This window comes from Bufo bufo, chromosome 8, assembly GCF_905171765.1.
Source record: "Bufo bufo chromosome 8, aBufBuf1.1, whole genome shotgun sequence".
Classification (NCBI taxonomy): domain Eukaryota; kingdom Metazoa; phylum Chordata; class Amphibia; order Anura; family Bufonidae; genus Bufo; species Bufo bufo.
In genome coordinates, this window is record NC_053396.1 from 207,178,302 (window position 1) to 207,191,057 (window position 12,756).

General features: G+C 45.0%; 1 long non-coding RNA gene across 1 annotated transcript in view; it reads right to left on the reverse strand.

The window, feature by feature from the left end:
• LOC121009401 overlaps positions 1–10,574 on the reverse strand; it is a 55,280-nt gene extending 44,706 nt beyond the window's left edge. Inside the window, exon 1 of the long non-coding RNA XR_005780750.1 lies at positions 10,359–10,574. This is a non-coding gene — a long non-coding RNA (uncharacterized LOC121009401). The remainder of the gene's footprint in view (positions 1–10,358) is intronic.
• Between the last annotated feature and the right edge of the window lie 2,182 nt (positions 10,575–12,756).

Below are 12,756 nucleotides of genomic sequence, written 5' to 3' on the forward strand. Positions count from 1 at the left end.
TTTTCACTTTTAAGGAGTGCCGTGGATTTTTGCAATTTGTCTACCACCCAGAATCGAGAGGTTACCGCTGGCACCCACTTTACAGTTGGCAAAGGAGTGCTGCCCTACTTTTGATTAAATATATATAAAATATATATATATATATATATATATATATATACACACACACACACACACACACACACACTACAGACGACAGTATCCTGCATATACAGTCCTGATCAAAAGTTTAAGACCACTTGAAAAATGGCAAAAAAATCCTATTTAGCATGGCTGGATCTTAACAAGGTTAAGTAGAGTTTCAACATGCAACAAGAAGAAATGGGAGTGAGCATTCAATTTAATGAAAACAATGAATAAACTGAAACAGGCTGTTTTTCAGCTGATCAAAAGTTTAGGACCACACCTCCAGAAAAAAAATAAACCCCCCCAAAACAGAAATCCAACTTCCAAACATGAACTCAGTAATGAGTAGCTCCGCCATTATTGTTTATCACTTCAAAAATTTGTTTCGGCATGCTTGATGCAAGCGTTTCCATGAGGTGAGTAGGAACATTCTCCAAGTGGTGAAGACGGCCGCACAAAGACCATCTACTGTCTGGAACTGTTGTCCATTTTTGTAAACTTCCCTTGCCATCCATGGATTTAGATCAGGGGAACACGCAGGATGGGCCAAAAGAGTGATGTTATTCTCCTGGAAGAAGTCCCTTGTCCTGCGGGCATTGTGTACTGTAGCGTTGTCCTGTTACCACACAGACAAGGGCCCTCAGTCATGAGGAATGCTCTCTGCCACATCTGGACATAGCCAGTGTCCGTTTGACGCCCCTGCACTTCCTGAAGCTCCATTGTTCCACTGAAGGAAGAAGCACCCTAGATCATTATGGCGCCCCCTCCACTGTGGCGCGTAGAAAACATCTCAGGTGGGATCTGCTTGTCATGCCAGTAACGTTGGAAACCATCAGGACCATTAAGGTTTATCTCATCAGAGAATAAAACTTTCTTCCACCTTTGAATGTCCCATGTTTGGTGCTCTCTTGCAAAGTCCAAACGAGCAGTTCTGTGGCGTTCAAGGAGACGAGGTCTTTGAAGACGTTTTTTGTTTTTGAAGCCCTTCAGTCTCAGATGCCGTCTGATGGTTATGGGGCTGCAGTCAGCACCAGTAAGGGCCTTAATTTGGGTCAAGGATCGTCCAGTGTCTTGACGGATGGCCAATTGGATCCTCCGGCTCAGTGCTGATGACATTGTTTTGGGTCTTCCACTTGACTTTTTTGTTCAATAACCCTCAGGATCATTTAAGAAATTCCAAATGACTGTCTTCCTGCCTCCCACCTCCGCAGCGATGGCGCGCTGTGAGAGACCCTACTTATGCAGGTCAACAACCCGACCACGTTCAAAAAGGGAGAGTTTTTTTGCCTTTGCCATCACAACGTGTGACTACCTGACAGAGAATGACAATGAATCCACATCTTTGCACAGATTTGGCCTTTTAAAGGCATGTGTGGTCCTAAACTTTTGATCAGCTGAAAAACAGCCTGTTTCAGTTTAATCGTTATTTTCAATTAATTGAATGCTCAAAAAATCTTTTGTCTCACTCCCATTTCTTCTTGTTGCATGTTGAAGCTCTACTTGGAACCTTGTTAAGATCCAACAATGTAAAAAAGGATTTTTTGCCATTTCTCAAGTGGTCTTAAACTTTTGATCAGGACTGTATATACTGCAGAGGACTGTATACTATTATATATATATATATATATATATATATATATATATATATATATATATATATATCAGTATATTGCTACAGATGGATCTGGATTTTGTGCAGAGAAGTGGCAGATGAGGTTTAACACTGACAAATGTAAGGTTATGCACATGGGAAGGAATAATGCAAGTCACCCGTACATACTAAATGGTAAAACACTGAGTAAACTGACATGGAAAAGGACTGAGGAACTAAACTGAAGCAACAGGGACGTAGCTATAGTGGAAGCAGGGAAAGTGGCTTCTATGGGACACAAACGCAGAAGGGGTCCACCTGGGAGGCGGGCTGAAAGATTTTATTGTCAAGGCCCCCTCAACAGTATTATACAATGACATACAGTATATACATGTAGGAAATGGACGGAGATGCTGCCAGACTTGGTCCGAGAGGGCCATCGTGACTAGCTGCAGGAGTGGGGGTTGCAAAAAAGTTTCTTCTGGGGGCCCCATTCAGAAATTTGCTGTGGGGTCAAGCCAGTTCCAGTTACACCACTATGTAGCAACCATTGTCAGGCAGCTGCTGCCAAGTCCAATAAGGCAGAGTGCCCACTTCAGTTAAGTCCATCAGTTATTGTGAGCCTAAACCAGTAGTGAAGCCTCCACAGAGATGAGGTATAATGGAAAGATTTCCTCCTGTTCTGTGTTTTTGACCCACACAGTCAGGTTTCTGAAAAGAAGAGAAAGTATAAAAGGATGGAAATTACTTCCCTTTTTAAATTCATTCATGGTTTTGACTTCCATAATTGCATCAAGAACCCTGACAGTGTGGCTGTACCCTATGGGTAGCATCAAAACATGCATAGATGTCCGTGATGAGAACATAGTCCTACCACTTTACAAATCACTAGTCAGACCACACATGGAGTACTGTGTACAGTTCTGGGCTCCTGTGAACAAGGCAGACATAGCAGAGCTGGAGAGGGTCCAGAGGAGGGCAACTAAAGTAATAACTGTAATGGATCGACTACAGTACCCAGAAAGATTATCAAAATTAGGGTTATTCACTTTAGAAAAAAGACGACTGAGGGAGATCTAATTACTATGTATAAATATATCAGGGGTCAGTACAGAGATCTATCCCATCATCTATTTATCCCCAGGACTGTGACTGTGACGAGGGGACATCCTCTGCGTCTGGAGGAAAGAAGGTTTGTACACAAACATAGAAGAGGATTCTTTACGGTAAGAGCAGTGAGACTATGGAGCTCTCTGCCTGAGGAGGTGGTGATGGTGAGTACAATAAAGGAATTCAAGAGGGGCCTGGATGTATTTCTGGAATGTAATAATATTACAGGCTATAGCTACTAGAGAGGGGTCGTTGATCCAGGGAGCTATTATGGCTGCCTGATTGGAGTTAGGGGAAAAAACTATTTTTTTCCCCTAAAATGAGAATTAGCTTTGACCTTATGAGGGTTTTTGTCTTCCCCTGGATCAACAGGCTGAACTGGATGGACGGATGTCTTTTTTTCAGCCTATGTTACCATGTACTCCTATCCTCACAGTTCAGCTTTCAGTTTAGGTTTGTGTTTAAGTTCTCCTTGTCTGTGCTACAGTTTTGGTTCCTCTCAGCCTTGCTCCTGCATCCATCACTACCCCACCCGCAAGCTCTCCCGGGGTCTACAGTTCAGTGTTGCCATTATCTGCACTTCCAGTATTAGACGGTCCAGACTGCTTCTGTGATTGTGGTGCAGTTTCCCTGTGTCTCAGCCATCCAGCTAAGATTTCTACAGTCAAACATAATCCAACATAATCAGTATAAGTGACTGTTCAGACTGTTCCTGCAGTTTTGGTGTTTCCTGTGCCTAAAAGCTTTGGGTGCTTACACCAGAATCCTTGACCCCAGTGGGTCAGCTGTCAACTACATTGAGACTATCTCAGGAGGTAGTGGCCTGGTTGCTCCTCTGCAGCAAAGTCAAGATCCCTGTACATGGATTAAAGAGTAAGTGCTGGAATAATGCCCTTTTGTGTTTAGCTCAAAAACAAACCAGTTAATTGGCACAGTGGGTCTACTCACTGATCCGTGACAATAAAAAGCCTAGAAAAAAATAGAGAAGAAAAAAAAAAAAAACATCTCTCATTATCTGAGAGTCAAAATGTGGGTAGTAGGGCATACAGCAGTGGCAGCATCAGCATTCAGCTAGTAGTAGAAAAAGTAGGTTACAGTTCTCCCTGGCTTCCAATCGGCACCACGTTATTATTGAGGACAATGAGGATAAGACTGTGGACTGGATGGCTCACTCCTCCTCTCAGTGCAGCAGGATGATGTGGAGGTGACTTCGGAGTCTGGCACCATGCCTTTGAGACAGGGGTAACAGCATTCCTCCTGCTTCTCCTCCTTACAACCCCAGAAAAGCCTTTCAGTTGAATCCATTGCCCTATCCTAATGAGGAGCATTCATTTTTTCCTAAGAAGAGGCAACAAAACCCCACCACACACTACAGAAGACTCAGAATCTTCTTTTTGATGAATTGTGTGAGAATCATCAGCATCTGGACTGCCCTGAGGAGATGTTTCAGGAGACAGGGAGCCCCATGCATAGCTCTGTTGGTGGTGGTGGTAGTAGTAGTAGTGGCACTTGTAGCCACCGAAGGAGGCAATAGGGGCAGTGGTAGCGACAGTGGCACCCACGGCATTACAGAGCAGGGAATTGAGCCAAGGAGCCCACAATGATGTTTCTCTGATAAAAGTGGTGTGGAGGGTGAGGGCAATGATGATGATTGTGCATTGGACAGGACTTGGGAGCTGGATCAGGGTCCTGAGGAGGAGACAGGTGGTTTCCTTAGTTGCAATAAAGAGTGGAGGTAATGTAACCTTCAAAAGAACTGGCATGGCCGAATCTGCTTCTATTGTGGTCAGCTCAGGAACTGGTGATCCCCACTCATAATATGGGTGCAGGCTTAAATCGTGCCAGTGCTAGACCAAGCTCGACTGCCACTAGCTCTGTGCGAGTATCTCCTGTATAGAGTCTGTCTCCACAAGGCCAGACACAAATCCACAGCCGTGTGCAAGATCTGAAGGATTAAAATAAGCCTTGGGTATTCAAACACAAACATAGGTACTATGAGGCGACATCACTGGATCCTGTAAGGAAAATAGAACTGGCCAGCATTCCGAATCAGAATAGATCTGTCCTACTCGTGGTCTTTTTTGTGGTAGCCAGCCTGCATCCCCGAGCAGCACAGTGTCCTTGTCATCATCATCAGCTGCTTCTTCCCCTGATCGTCTTGGTTCCATCGTGAGACCTCTGTAATGTAATGTGTGGCCCTGAGAAAACTGCAGTTGCTGCTGTACCACTTAGTTGTGGTAGATGTGGCACACTTCCACCCCTTCCCCAAAATATATTCTCTAAAATGTAATTTATCGCTATTCCATTAGCAGCAGTTTTTGCCATATCCTATCTCTTGGACTTTTGGCCAGGTGTCTGTAGTGGCATAGTACAGCACCTTCACCAAAATGAAAGGATTTTCAAAAATGTAATCATTGGCATCAGTTGGACTTTTTGCCGGGCCAGGCAGCCATAAAAACTGTCTCATTATTGAAATGTGGCACATTACCGCTTTCTCACCAAAATATGATTCTACTGTATTATAATCATACCTCTGTCTATTTTTTTCCCAAAAATGTTGTTTAAAATTGCCTCGTTTTCAAAAATGACTGTATCCTTTCCCCAGCTCATACCCAGTTTCCTGCCCCCATGGACTTTTGGACAGGCAAACTGGAAAAGTGTCCGGAACTGGCCCAGTTTGCTCTCATTGTACTTGTCTAGGCTCCAATGTCATCTGAGACTGGGTATTCAGTGCGGCACCACTTATTACCCCTACAAACCCTACCCTTGCCACATCCACATTGCACTGCTGCTACTCTCAATTAACAGAGAGAATTTTTCTAGGCTCGTTCTTTTTTTTTGACAATTAACACTTGTGCATATATAAATACAGGCAGGGTTCTGTCCGCATTAATACATCATTTTTGGAAGCTTGTGTAGAACACACCCATGCTTATTTAGACATGAACATGTATGTGTATAAACCGGGGCAGGGATGAAGCATAAATTTGGACGCTTGGTCCCAACAAGTCACTGTTTTTTTCCCCCCATAACACTGTGTTTTTAAACACCATCTGGCCTCAATAAGGGACAATTTTTGGAAGCTTTCTTATATGAAAAAGCATAATACATAAGGTGGCACAGTGTATTTTCAAACACAATGTTTGTTAACAACATCAACCATGTGTTTACTCATAGCCATATATGTCAGTGTCACTCAAACATTATTTGGTATTGCTGTCATTGTGTTCAAGAGCTTAAAAGAGAGAAGTCAAGAAAGAGCAAAAATTTGTAAAAATAAATAAAAAAGCTATTAAAAATTCCTAGAAGACCTCATATACCAATTTTCAGACCAATTGAAGCATATTTGATTTGTGTAGAAAACTTTTATTAAAGTTTTTAATAAAATTTGACAAATCAGGCACCAAATGAATAAATGAATTTCAAGCAGTTCTCCTATGTCTAGCCTGCACTTATCTGACACTAGTGGCATATCCTAGTGAGATGCCATCATAACCAGTGATGAGACAAGGGGCATGTCTTAAGGTGGTTTTAGACTATGCAATGCAGCAGCCGATTGTTGGGAAGGAAGCGTTCCTTCCTGACAGTTGGCTGCCCGCTCAGTGAAGGAGACCACTGCATTTACATACAACAATCTTCTTCAAACCCACCGGGGAATGTCCACTTACAGGTGGGATTTATATAATCACCACCCATTTTCAACCTAGGACAGCCTGAATTTGCCAGGACTGTCTCTGAAAATTTGGAACTGTTCCAAACTATGCTTTACCGTATCCCACATGATCAGACCCTGCACAAACACATATTACAGCAAAATTGTGTAACTATGTGGCAATCAAAGGTTGCAGTCAGATCGGTGCCCTAGTGTCTGACGGGGTCCAGGAAGCCCTCTGATACATACGAGGACGGCAGTGCTATAGATCCCACAAGGATCCTTGAGATATATATATATATATATATATATATTGCATTGGACGAAGAGCTTGAACTACAACTATTACCCAAATTTTTGTTAAATAGACTTCTCCTCTAGACGTGTTGCATAAACCCCGTTACACACATCTTACTGCTAACCACAACTTGCACAGATGTTCATGTACAGCCACAGACCTGAACGAATAACCTTTATGCCTAAACATCTGCTCAGATCCCTCTGCAAACCTGCATGAGGGACCATGGTAAAAGCCGGGTGCCAATAATATATGGAAACTATTAAAGAGAACGTTCATTCTTAGGCTACTTTCACACTCGCGGTTTGTGCGGATCCGTCCTCAGATAATACAACAGTCTGCGTCCTTTCATAACGGATCCGTTTGTATTATCACTAACATAGCCAAGACGGATCCGTCTTGAACACCATTGAAAGTAAATGGAGGACGGATCCGTTTTCTATTGTGCCAGTGAAAACGGATCCGTCCCCATTGACTTACATTGTGTGTCAGAACGGATCCGTTTGGCTCAGTTTCATCGGACGGGCGCCAAAACGCTGCAAGCAGCGTTTCGGTGTCCGTCTCCTAAGTGGAATGGAGACTGAACCGATGCGTTCTGAGCGGATCCTTTTCCATTCAGAGTGCATTAGAATGCAAACTGATCCGTTTTGGACCGCTTGTGAGAGCCCTGAACGGATCTCACAAACGGAAAGCCAAAACGCGAGTGTGAAAGTAGACTAAAACACATCTAAATAATTCCAAAATTCTGTGCTTTATTAATTAACATAACGTTATCATGATTAGAGCTCAGTTTTTCTGACACAGACCTGCAAATTTCTTCATTATGTCAAATATCATTCTGTCAGCCTGCAGTCACCACTAGGGGGAGCTTATGAGCTTACTGCATACTTTATAGAAAAACAATATGCAGTAAGCGCCCTCTAGTGGCAGCTGCAGGCATCCAGAATGTTATTACTAACCACTATGTCTATGCAATAGACCTTGTATTTAAGGGGAAAATTCAATCCAGATTGATGCATTGCCCACCCCCATGCCAAACTTGGCTGAGCATGCATGTGTTTCAAAAGGGGGAGAAATGGAGGATGGGGCACTTAACAGCTTGATCCTCCCCCCCCCCCCCCCCCCCCAACATCTGCCATCGAGGGAAGCCAAGAAACCCATTGGCAGGTCCAGCCGACATTAATCTAATGTGTATGGTCATCTTTCAGGTCTGTTGATATCATAATCATTATGGCAGATGGATGGGGCGATAGGGGAGGTTCACAGCTTTATGTGCGAAAAGGTCACGTGTGTCATGTTGCAAGTTGATTTTCTTTGTGGCTTGTGGTAAAGGAAGCCTGAAAAATCCAAAAACAGCAAAGAACAGACTGTACCATGCACAACTACACCCATGCTCCACAGACCCCATAACAGCCTACTGTACCCATGGGCCTGCCGGTGGATGTCCCGAAAAGCTGATCGATGAATTATCCCTGCTTGAAAGTAAACATATTTATTCCAAGACGTTAAATATTGGCGCAGGAAACCATTCTCGTTAGTGCCGACGGCTCTGGTGCTACAGACTCACTAATGGGAGGGTTAGGTAGTCTGATATCCACCTCCTTACTAATAAAATGGCCCTGGGTAAATGACCTCCCCCCCCTGTGGTTTACATTTCACTTAAGCTCCGCTTTTTCAGATAGGCTGTCATGTGCAAGCACAAGCCCACCACAAGCCGAACTGGAAGTCAGCGCAGGTAGAGATGATTACTGTAACAGCAAGGAGAGAAATAATATGAACCACCCGTCAGAATGAAGGTTATCAGATAACTGCAACAGGTAGACTAAAGGAAACCAAATCCAAAAAGGGGTGCATGGGGGGGGGGTTAAAATTACACTAAATTACAATGCCTTGCAGGCGAAAGGTTCTATTGGGTGACGCTAGGGAGGCTCCCCCCTGTCATTGGCTGCTCCCCCCTGACACCAGATGTTTTCATCCACGCACGGGGAGAAGCAGCATCGGCGGTGCGGGGACCAGGAGTGCCGTAGGGAGCGGGGAGCCGGGTAAGAAGATTCAGTGGGAGGGGCCTGGGCATATGGGGGACAATTTTTAGTATCGGATAACCCCTTTAACTATTACTGAAGTTGTAATGCAAGTCTATGAGAGAGACGAAAATTGTAACATTGTATCCGTTTAGGCTGTTTCCTCCACTCCTCCCACTAGAAGGTTCTAGGTCAGCTAGAAAGTGTATATAAGGAGAGCAGTCAGAGACCCTAGCGTTCTGCAGTTAGGGATCAGTGCTTAGAAGAAGAGACTCTGCCAGACAGCATGAGTGAGCAGAAGAAGACGCCGAGATGGGGACGCCGAGCCACAGAACCTGGGTCACCAGCCCTGTAACCAAGGAGCCACCCGGACTACTGAGTCACAAGGCCCTGGTCCACCAGCCTTCTGAGAGAGACAGGCTTTTAGTCAGCATGAAGCCTTCTTCTGCCCAGGAGAAGCCGGCCCTATGACTCGCACACTGGTTTACCGCAGACCCTGACTTTCTGGACGCACCACACCATACCATCCTTTCTGGAGAGCAGCAACACATGGTGACACCTCGGTGGTGTCCAGGGGACCCAGTGTAGCATTATGGCCACCCCAAACCTGGGCACTGTATATACAGCTTAAAAAAGTACCCATCACCTCTCCTGACACGCTGGTTTTAGTGACCATTTGCAATAAAAGGGCATCTATTCTTCTGACCTTATGTTGTCCCGTTCCGTCATTATTCCTGCTGGAAGCGTATGAATGAAATGACGTCCAGGTGCTACCATTCCCCACGTCAGAGGGGTGTGTGTCCATAAACAGACTGACGCTGATCGGACCGATTATTGGGACAGAGCAATAAATCTAACAGTGCAAATGATGTCAGCAATCGCCCGATGAACGAGCAAACAATCGAGCGATCATGACGTTCCGCCGTGCCGAAAATCACCGTTCCTGCGCGGCAGCTTGTGGCGTATAAACAGCGATCTGCTGCAGTGGAACAATGACTTCTTATGGGGAGAAGCCATCGCTGAACCATTTGCTTGTCCCCATACAGAACAGGCGATGGCTGCACTAGTCACCTCCGCAGACGATCCACAGCGATCGTGGACGTCTGCTTTGTTCCCAATCATCAGTCAGATCATCGACCCTAACAGAGGGTAGGAACACACCCCGAGCTGATAATACCCACTTCTAGGAGGAATAATAGAGGGACGACACAATTCAGAAATCTAAGAACAAATCCTTTAGAATTTCTATATTAGGGGGGATACAAGTAGCTGCTATAACAGCCATGTCAGGAGAGGAGGCAGCTCCATTTTAACCATTAGATTCCCATGGATATATTATGTCTTTCCAATCCCAAGTTTCTCCAGTCTACATGGGATGACCTTCTACCTTGGCGTCCATAAATACTACACCCATAGCGACTGACCTGAGGCCGATGCTGTATTTCCTGCCTCTACGTCTGACCCCCGGCTCTGTCTCGACAGATCAGAGCGCAGTTTATGGGTGCGGTGACGCGGCGCAGCACAGTATACGGCAACTCTGTAAATATGATATTCGCTCACCTTTTTCTGTGCATCGCCCAAGCCAGGAGCCGTCTCCCCCGCGTCTCTGCTTCTTACTGAGCCTTCACTTCCCCTCAACGCCTCTTCTTCCGTTCATTCTCTTCCTCTTTTCTTCCTGTCTTCCTCTCTCTGCTTCTGTCGGTAACCTTCCCCCGCTTCTTTCCAACCTAGTTGTCAGGTCCACATAAAACCCTGACCCATTACAAGCACCCCCATAATGCACCCCCCCCCCAAACCCGCTCACCAGTGTCAGGGGCCCCTGTGAGCCCCGCAGTCTCTCTTGCAGCCTGCTTGTCTCGGAGGTTTCTCTGTATCACCAATCAGCCACTTCCTGTGTAGTCTGCACAGCGCCCTATACACAATAGGTGTATGCTTCTGGGTGTCCATTCCCACCGGCTCTTACACGGCTAATGACATACACACAATGGCCTTTGTCATTATTTTTAAAAGCTGAAGCCACTTGTCCACCCACAGTTACTGACGGATTTTCAAGATTAAGAACTTTGCTGCTCCTACTTGCTGATTAGGGTCAATTCCATTTCACGTATAGTGGCACTACTAACAAAACCATAAAGAAAAAAAAAGAAAAAATCAAAAAGGGATGTAAAACTGCTCAGCTGTGCGATTTCATAAAAAGTTGCAAAAAAGGTGAGCTGCAATATAGGAAATGACCAGCAGGTGGCGCTCAAGCACTGTGTGTACTGCTTGTTACCCTTGTCTTCACCTATTGGTTGTTATATTATGGGCCTATGGAATGTGTCTTTATTAGGGTGGGTTAAAATAAGCAGAAAATTAATTTAAAAAAATATCACAGAAGGTAAAAAAAAAAAAAGGATTGTTGTTGTGCGAGGGACTTAGATACATTTATTTAAAAGGGTAATGAAAACTCAAACCATGGCTTGGATCAAGGGTTTTGAGAGTCTGAGACATAACCCAAGACATAGCAATATCTTATTATTTTTTTTTAAATCAGCTCCTTTAATCCTGAGAAATGTTTCTTTTTATTCTTATGCAAATAAGGTTTTCGGTGCACCGTGGGCGGGGACAATCCATTGGGTGCACCTAGCGTCCCCTGCGTCATCACTACCTGCCCTGAAATCTAAGGGACGGTCAATGAAACAAGAGGGGAGGCGCTAGGTGGTGTTATAGTAAAATGATGGCAGGACAATTAAAGCGGCCCCCCAGCCTACAGTGCACCGAAAACCTTATGTGCATAAGAATAAAAAGAACATTTCGCAGGATAAGAGGAGCGGATTTTCACAAAAAGGATATGGTTCTTTTGGGGGATGTAACCTACAGGGCGATATATTTACTTTGCAAGTGCCCAAAAATGCATATTACAAAAATAACAATTTTAATAAAAAAGCTCTTTATTTCTGCTGGATACACAGAACAAGGTCGGTTCCTTCTGTTCGAGCCTCTGGAATCTAAGTCCCGATCAAACATCACATCTCTAGAGCCGTAGAGGAGACCACCCACGACCAGCCCCATCAGATTAGATGTCTCCATATGGGAACATTTTCTCCAAGAACAGCGACTTTCCTGCCAGTCATGTCCAACAATTACCCATCGGCCGCTCCTAAATGGATGCCGTCTCCGGGTAACGGTGTAGTTTTACAAGCTCGAATGAAAGTGGAGATCTTAGACCTCCAGGAATTCTGTTATTTTATGTCGTTTAGTCTTGTCAAGTTTCACAATCCATGAAATGTCAATTATAGTGATAGCCTTCACGTGGGTCATTATAGCTGAACCGAGGCCTCGCCTTCATTGGCTAAAGTCGGACTTCTGCAGGGGCAAATCTGTGCGGCGTTTTGTAATTTAGGCAGGGGCGCACCTAGGCTTTCTGCCGCTTGAGGGGAAAATTGAAACGGCGCCCTACCCCTCCAGCCCTACTGTTTAAGGCATATTGTGATACAGTTGAATATAGAGAAATATTTCCAAGGCCCTGCCACTGCCCCGGCTTGTCTCTAGGTCTTGCCACCTGAGGCAATTGCCTCACCTGGCCTCATTGGTAGTGCACCCCTGAAGTTATGCATCATGCCTCGTGTATTGTTATGGTGAACACTGATAGACTAGAGGTGGCCAACCCATACACATGCATGCTTAGGCCGGCTGAGCAAGCCCTGAGAGGGAAATAAGCTGGTGCCAGATACCCTGACAGTGGGGTTTCTCTCTTGAGAACAGAAGGATCGGGTATGTTAATATTCAACATACCTGTCACGGTCACAAACACGCAGGGGGGAGGATAGTGACCACTGCGCTCCACCCTCACCCCTGGCCCTGCCTACTTGCCTCGCAAGTCCTAATGACAGGGGACAACTGGACGGCAGTCCCTAACTTAGAATACGTGCTGGGAGGACAGACAAGACGAACAACGGATAGTGAATGGACCGAGTCA